At 42.7% G+C, this 8,794-nt stretch overlaps 1 protein-coding gene across 1 annotated transcript in view; it reads right to left on the minus strand.

Annotated features, from left to right (window-relative positions):
* The window catches only part of POC1A (POC1 centriolar protein A), a 1,972,436-nt gene that overhangs the window by 361,094 nt on the left and 1,602,548 nt on the right, over window positions 1-8,794 (minus strand). The gene's annotated exons all lie outside the window — the stretch shown is intronic.

Consider the following 8,794-nt stretch of genomic DNA (forward strand, 5'->3'; position numbering starts at 1 on the left):
TTGTGTCCAGTCTGACTTTCCCAGTAAACAAATGTCAATGTAAACTAGTTAATTAATTTAATTCTCCCCTTCTTGCTCAGCTTCCATGGGATGGAGGGATCTAAACACTAAGTCACGTGTATTACCTAGAAAAAAAGAAAGCCATTCACAGGATGGGCAGCCATCCTTTGTACATCTTTTCTCCAATGACAGGAGTGTGTACCTAAAAGCAGCTTATAGGGTCATAGGTACTTAATAAGTTACTGATCTGTGAGGATCTTAAGAAGGCTGGCCTTACATTCTCATGATAGCTTTTGTCCCTTATATACAAATAACACAGACAGGAACAGAATAAGGATATGTTGGGACATGTCCCATATATGTACCAGTACACTGGCAGTGAAGCCTTATCCCTGCGCCAGAAGACCAGACTGCAGTGAAGAATATTCTTGCTGTAACAGCTTGCATTCCTGAAAATAAGGAAGGGGAACATCACATATATGTATGTAGCACAAATTCTACTAAGTAGCAGACTTCAAGTAATATGCCTCATGATGCATCTGTCTGACCTTTTGGAGATCATCCTGTACAGCAGTAAACTGAATGCCTTATAATGCCTTATTTTTAAATCAGTTTGGTAACGGGCATATTTTACAGTTAACACTTATGACTGGAGGTGTCTGTCAACCATCACAGGTCAAAGTAAACATGCAATACATAAATATCCCTAAAGGAAGACCTTATTTGGTACCTTCATATGGTTTTTGGTACAAGTGTAAAGTAAGCAGCCCCGACAACACTAGTAGTAGTAGTACCACCAGCAATAGCATACACCTTTAGGTCAACCAACAGCAAACTTTACTATAAAATCGAAATATAATAGTGGAATATTTATGAAGATTTTATACATTGATCGATAGCCTCCTTCCAGGACCTACCATCTTCAGGAGAATGTGCACGTTATCTCTAAGCTCCAGCCCCCACCTCTTCCTTTGCATGACCTGCTTCTAGAATGTTTTCCTTGAATACTCTGAAGATGTGGGGCATGCCCCACTCCTCTACTCAGAGGACCCCTAGTACAGCTGTAGCTGCTGAAGGAGGGTATGATAAAGAACCAAGGATATCACAATCATCATCACAATCTGCAACCATAATGAAAACAGAGCAATTCAAAAAACAAATCACAGTGAGGCATAATACAAGATGCAAGGATAACCCACAACATGGCCGCCATTCACAGTGAGGGATAATACAAGATGCAAGGATAACCCACAACATGGCCGCCATTCACAGTGAGGCATAATACAAGATGCAAGGATAACCCACAACATGGCCGCCATTCACAGTGAGGTATAATACAAGATGCAAGGATAACCCACAACATGGCCGCCATTCACAGTGAGGTATAATACAAGATGCAAGGATAACCCACAACATGGCCGCCATTCACAGTGAGGCATAATACAAGATGCAAGGATAACCCACAACATGGCCGCCTTTCACAGTGAGGCATAATACAAGATGCAAGGATAACCCACAACATGGCCGCCATTCACAGTGAGGCATAATACAAGATGCAAGGATAACCCACAACATGGCCGCCATTCACAGTGAGGTATAATACAAGATGCAAGGATAACCCACAACATGGCCGCCATTCACAGTGAGGTATAATACAAGATGCAAGGATAACCCACAACATGGCCGCCATTCACAGTGAGGTATAATACAAGATGCAAGGATAACCCACAACATGGCCGCCATTCACAGTGAGGCATAATACAAGATGCAAGGATAACCCACAACATGGCCGCCATTCACAGTGAGGTATAATACAAGATGCAAGGATAACCCACAACATGGCCGCCATAAAGACGAAACTATACCACAGCCGGAGTAAGACAAAGATTCTGTTATGCGCTTCTAAAAACAGCTGTCAAGTTGGAGTGCTTGACTGGCTAAACATAACGTTCCTAACAGTGGTAAACCACAGCTACTGCTGCAAAAGATCAGTTTAAATGGGCAGTGAAACACATTTGAACTAATTCCCATTACTAACATGTCCACAAACAAAAAGACATAAATAACACACACATTTCAATTACATTCAGTTCTAGATTATTTACTGTACTCATATTTTTCTTTTATTCTAGAGTCTTTTAATCCAAATTAAGAAAAAGGTAAGCAACAACTAAAGAGAAGCCGCATGCTCAACAAGTGGCAAGCTGTTAGTGGCAGAAAACGTGCTGCACAATGTGGTGTCTATTTATTTATTTATTTGACATTTGATTGCAGGGAAAGTCTGAATGGGCATAAACCCCATTTTCACCCAAGGCCTAGGGAGGAAAGTTCCATAAGACATAATACAATTTGTATATATCCATCCATCTGCAACCCTTTTCCCGATTTCTGCACGAAATCAGGCTGTCACATCAACAGTGACAATCGTATATGATCCTGGAAACGTACAAGTAGTAAAAGAAGTTACAATAAATTTTACAAATGAAATCAACAGAAGAAAAAAAAAGGGCAAACTTAGGGAGCCCATAACAAGAAAAATAACCAGAGATCCTGTGGAGACACTACATATATTTTGGAAATGTTATGAAAATTTGTATAAAGCACAGAAATTGGGAAATCAAGACAAAGCACAAACAGAAATATTTACAGAAGACTTAAATATGTCAAGGTTAGAGGTAGATGAGGCGCAACAATTAACAGTTAAGATAGAAGGAGATGAGATGAGAAATAAAAATGGCGATGTATAACCTGCAGGAAAGTCTCCTAACTGGTATTCTGGTGGAAGTTTGGAAGCTAGGAGGGAAGAAAGTGATACAAATCTGGAAGGTTTTGTTTAACAGTATTTTAAAAGGAGGGAAACACCAACATCCTGGAAAAAAAGCTGTGTTGGCTGCAATAACTACAGAAGGTAAAGACCCATCTGATCCAGCTTCATATAGGCCATCTCAATTGCAAACCAAAATTATAAAGTGTTTATGTCTATAAGGGCTTAAACAATGGCAGAGATGATGCCAAAATTGATATATGGACCAATGTGGTCTTGTGGAGGTGAGGCAAACATTAACAGAACAATGATGATTCAGAAGGAATTAGAATGTAAGCAAATACTGATGTTATTGGTAGGTCTTGATGCATAAAATGCATTCAACAAAGTAAGCTGAGATGTTATGAGTAGGGCAATGGAAGCATTTGCATTTCCTGATATATTAATAAGGTTAATTACAAGGTTATATGAGGGACTGGCAGCAAAAATTAAAGTGGGTGGGTTCCCTTCTGATAAGTTGTGCCTGAACAGAGGAACCAGACAGGGGTGTCCTCTTTCCCTCTGCATTATATATAGAGCTAGTGGCAAAGAAAATAAGGGGAAAAAAAAAGACTCAAGAACCATGTAGAAAATCAACAATAATTTATCCGTGTAAAACAGCGAATATCCAAGCTTTCCCAAAATCATTTTCAAGCTGTGCTATAACAAACAGTAATCTAACCATTTATATACCCTTCATTCACAAATTAAACAACTGAAACATAATTAACTTAATCAAATAATTAAAGCAACATGGTACATAAAACTATAATCATCTAAATGTTTCCTCTTTAATAATGGCTTTACGTTATTTCTAACATTTAATCCTGGGCTTTTATCAGCCCTCAATCTATTTATCCACTGATATTCTAAATATACCATTTTAGACACCAAATCACCTCCCCTTAAATTAAGAGCCACTTGTTGAAGTACCATAAAGTTAAAGTAATGGGACCCACTTGTGCCATTTAAATGTTTACACACTGCCCTATATATCAAGTTTTCTTCATATCTCTGATAAATGGTCCCAAATTCATTCTTTTAATTTCCTGTTCATGTTGCCAATATAGAAAGGAGGATAAGAATCACAAATAGAAATATATATCAAGTTGATACTGTTACAATCTGTGTCAAATCATTAATGTATCTAAAATTAGTAAGTGGATGTATAAATATATTACTTCTTATATTTACAAACTATACCGTTTCTACAAGGAAATATACCCTTCCTCTGAATAACCTTAAATTCATTGGTTACACCCAGTTCCTTGTAACATAAATTTTGTTTTAAATTCATACATCTCTTATAACTAAAAGCAGGTTTATCAGTTATATATTTATTCAATTTCCCAGTACTGCTTAAAATATCCTAGTGCTTATTAAAAAGAAGTTATGTACTTATCATAGCGTTCCATGTGAGTTGTTTATCTCACCTTTTTTCTCACTGATGGGTTCGGAGCCAATCCCCGGCTGTAACATGGCCGATAGCAAAGCTCAAGGTTTAGCAATAGCTCGAGAACAAGCCCCTTATCCCATGATGCACTGCTGGAATTACCTCAGATCTTGTTTGCTGCATGTACTACATCCCTAGAAGATGTCCACTCTCCTGAAAAGGAAGAAAAATAAGAAGTATTGAATAACCAGGATGGTACTAGCCTCTAAGTCAACTGTCAGCCAGGTGGGGGATGGAGGGAGGGACGTGAGAATAAAGGCGAGATAAACAACTCACATGGAATGTTATGGTAAGTACATAACTTCTATATGTGAAGTTGTTAAATCTTGCCATTTATTCTCACTGATGAGTAGCGTCCCTAGCACCTGCAATCCTGGGTGGCTCACGGGAGTACATTTTTCAAGACCGTTGAACCAAAAGAAGCCCTGTCCCTGGAGGCCTTATCCACTTTATAATGAGTGATAAAAGTATGAGGCTTAGACCAAGTGGCTGCAGCACAAATGTTATCAAGGGGCAATTTAGCTTGAAAAGCAGAAGACGTAAAAATGGCTCTGGTTGAATGAGCCTTTACTTTGTGTGGCAAGGGTATGTTAGCAGCTGCATGAACAAATGCGATACAATCCGATAACCATTTTAAAAGGGATGTTTTAGCCACTGGGCTACTTTTTCTGGCCTCCGAAAAGTAGACAAAAAGTTGATCTGATTTCCTAATATCCTTAGTTGTATCAAGATAAAATCTGAGCTGTCTGTGCATGTCAAGTTTGTGCAGCATGTATTCTATTTTGTTGGAATGGTTGGGGAAGAAGACTGGCAACTCAATGACCTGATTAATATTAGACTCTGAACAGACTATAGGCAAAAAGGAGGGGTTTGTTCTGAGAGATACTCTATCAGCATGAAAAATCATATAAGGGGTTCTTGATAGACAATGCTTGAAGTTCTGACACTCTGCGGGCAGAAGTAACGGCCACTAGAAAAATGGTTTTCCAGGACACAAATTTGAGATCACAAGATGATGCTGGTTCAAAGGGGGGGAGAATTATTTGAGATAGCATAAAATTCAAACTCCAAGGAGAACAAGGAGTCTTCACTGGGAGCCTCATGTGAAAAGTACCTTTGAGAAAAGCCTTAGATAACTTATGGGCCATAATATTTAAACCATCAATTCCAAAGAGGAAATTGGATATAGCAGCTAACTGAACCCGAAATGTAGCAGCTGCTGCTCCCTCCTTAAAAATCATAGTCAAAAAATCTAGAATGGACGACAGTGGAGCTTGAAAGGGGTCAATTTTTTGTTTGCCGACCCAAATGGTGAACCTTTTCCACTTAGTGCAATATAATTTTCTGGTGGAAGGCTTATGGGAAGACAACAGAATCTGTCTTGTGTCGTACAACAGGGAATGAAGTCTGGCTATGTGGGGAACTGGATCAGCCAAGCAGTTAGCTTCAGTGACTGCAATGAAGGATGAAGGTTCCCTGACGGGTGTGTCAGCAGATCTGAAACTGGGTCCAGGATCCATGGATCCTCCAGCAGGTGATGGTGAAGAAAGCAAAACCAAATCTGCTGAGGTCAATGCGGGGCTATAAGAATGACAGTCCTTCCCAGCTTCTTCGCTTTCTGTAAAAATCTGGGTATCACTGGGATTGGAGGAAATGCATATAGGAGACCCGGAGGCCAATAGTGTACAAGTGCGTCTCTTGAGGGATGTCCCAGAGGTGGTATCAGGGCAAAGTAGCTTCTGCATTTGGTATTGATATGACTGGCAAAAAGGTCGCAGCAAGGCTGGCCCCATTTGTGGAAAATCCTGTCTGCAATGTCTTGGTTTAGAGACCACTCGTGAGGCAACAAGATTGCCCTGTTCAGCTTGTCCGCTATCACGTTGGATTTCCCAGGAATGTGCATTGCTAACAGAAAATGCTGGGATGACACAGCCCACTGCCATACTCTGAGGGCTTCTCAACAAAGGGGGTAAAGACTTGGTTCCCTCCTGTTTGTTCAAGTACCAGACCACTGACATGTTGTCTGTCTGAATTGCAATCGTCTCTAGAGGAAGAGAGTCCTGAAAATACTGCAACACCAGAAGTACTGCGCTCATCTCTAGAACATTGATATACAGATGTGACTCTTGATCCATCCAGGTGCCTTGGGCAGTCTTTCCCTGAAAAAGCCCCCCCCCCCACCCTATCAGGGAAGTGTCCGTGGTCACAGTGGCTACTGGGGGGGGGGGCACAAAGGGTCATCCCATTGTGACATGAAGAGACGTCAACCACCACTGAAGGTCCCGCTTGCATGAGTTTGTGATGAGGATCATGTGATTCATTGGTAAATCCTGGTAAGCCCATTGGGTGAACAGAAGCCATTGAAGGATCCACTTATGCAGCCTTGCGAGAGGAATGGCTAATATTGTTGCCGCCATCAAACCTAGTACTTTCAAGACCTCTGCGGCTGGAGCTCTGTTCTTGGAAACCAATGAGGCGATGTGCTGGCGAAGAAGTGAGACCCTTTTGGCTGGAAGATGTAGAGTGGTGGTTGAGGTATCTAACTCTGCTCCTATAAAGACGATATGCTGCGATGGCGACAAGGCAGACTTTTCGAAGTTGACCGTAATGCCTAACTTGTTGTAGAGTGTCAGAGTGGATTATGTTGCCTGAATCAGTTGATGCCTGGTGGTGGTAGTGGTAAGGAGCCAATTGTCTAGGTATGGAAACACCTGGAATCCTAGACGCCTCAGGTGAGCCGTGACCACCACCATGCATTTGGTGAACACTCTGGGGGCTGTAGTGAGACCAAAGGGCAGGGCTCAAAACTGATAGTGATTGGCTCCCAGACGGAAATGCAGGTGATCTCTGGAGTGTCTGTCCATCTTTATGTGGTAGTACGCATCCTTCAGATCGATGGAGCACATCCAATCACCTTTCCCTAAAAAGGGAAGTATGGACTGAAGCGTGACCATTCGGAACTTCTCTTTCTTCACAAATTGGTCGAGTCTGCTGAGGTCTAAGATAGGTCTCCAGTCCCCTGTTTTCTTTGGAACCAAAAAGAATCTTGAGTAAGTTCTGAATCCTGTTTGGTCTGCTGGGACTGGCTGGATTACTTTTTTCTAGCAACTTGTGGACCTCTATAGTTGCTTGTTCCCTGAAACTGGGTGGAATGTCCGGGATTCTCGACAGGAGTAGGGGGGAAGAGAACGGTATGAAATGCCCTCTGGAGATGATGCTTTGTACCCAGGTATCTGACGTTATGTCTAGCCAGGCTTCTGGGTATAAAGACAAGCGATCCCCGACTGCCTTCAGAGCAGGACAGCCGGGCCTCCTTTCTGGTAGGGCTGAGCAGAGAACTGGCCTCTGTCACCCTGCTGTTGCGGACCCCCTCTGCCACGTGGTCAGCGTCTTCCATTATAACCCCCTCCTCTGCCTCTAGAGGGGGTTTCGCCACATGTGTCCTCCTGAAAGGCTCCTTGGGCTTTTCAGAGCCACATTTTCCGCCCCTAGGGCCTTTGGGATAAGGCCGAGTAGGGGTAGAAAAACAGACTCCGACGGCAGACAGAGTCTTTCCTTCCTGCTCACACCTGGTCAAAGTTTCCTTTATCTTGGGCCCAAACAAGGATGAGCCATCAAATGGGGTGTTGATAAAAGAAGACTTGAAGGACTCCGCGAAGGAAAAGAGATGCATCCAGGCATGTCTATGCAGAGCAATGCCTGAACTTGCGGCCCTACTCAAACCATTAGCTGCATAAGATATGAGATGCATGGACGAGTTCACAATCGAGTTTAGAATAGTGAGCTGGTTGGTAACTTTGTCGGAAACCCCTGCAGCTACCGTACCCTGGAGAGCATCTCCTAGCTCTTTCAAGAGATCTCTTTGCAGTATGGTGAAGTAGGTTAAATAGTTCAGTGATCGAAGAGAAAAAGTCGCTGAACTATACATGTGTCTCCCGTATCTATCCATGATCCTAGAATCTCTGTTAGGAGGATGGATAGATGAGGAAGTCTTACACATTTCCTTCTTGGTGGCTGCCGCCACAACCATGGCATCAACAGGCACTCCCTTAGTCAAAAAAGGTTTATCCACGGGGGCAGAAATGAACTTATTTGGCCTCAGAGAGACAGGTTCCATGGACTCCGGTGACTCCCATGCCTTACAAGAGATCAGATCCATGAGCTCGTCTTAAGGTGGACACACCCAAGAGGTGGAAGGTTGAGACCCGAAAGCCTTCAGAAGAACTAATTCGTCCTCAGTAGGGCTTTTGGACTGCCAATCACCCCTCTGCCTAAGGATCTCTAATATCTCCGCAAAGGAGATATCCTCAGAGGGGGATCGAGGGGACCCTTCTGATTCATCCAAGTCAGTGTCAGATGTCCTGTGGGCAGTCCAAGTGTCTTCTCTTACACAACCTCCTCAGTGGGAGCCTCTGGAAAGGTCTCAGAAGAACAACGGGTGCCTTGTCGGGCTGAGGCTCAGGGTCTTTACACTTGGGTTGACCGATGGAAAAAGAAGCAGACACAGGCGCTTGAGGGGAGGAGGAAGCCGGACCTGA

This window comes from Protopterus annectens, chromosome 7.part1, assembly GCF_019279795.1.
Source record: "Protopterus annectens isolate FY-2018-M chromosome 7.part1, PAN1.0, whole genome shotgun sequence".
In the NCBI taxonomy this organism is placed as follows: Eukaryota; Metazoa; Chordata; order Ceratodontiformes; family Protopteridae; genus Protopterus; species Protopterus annectens.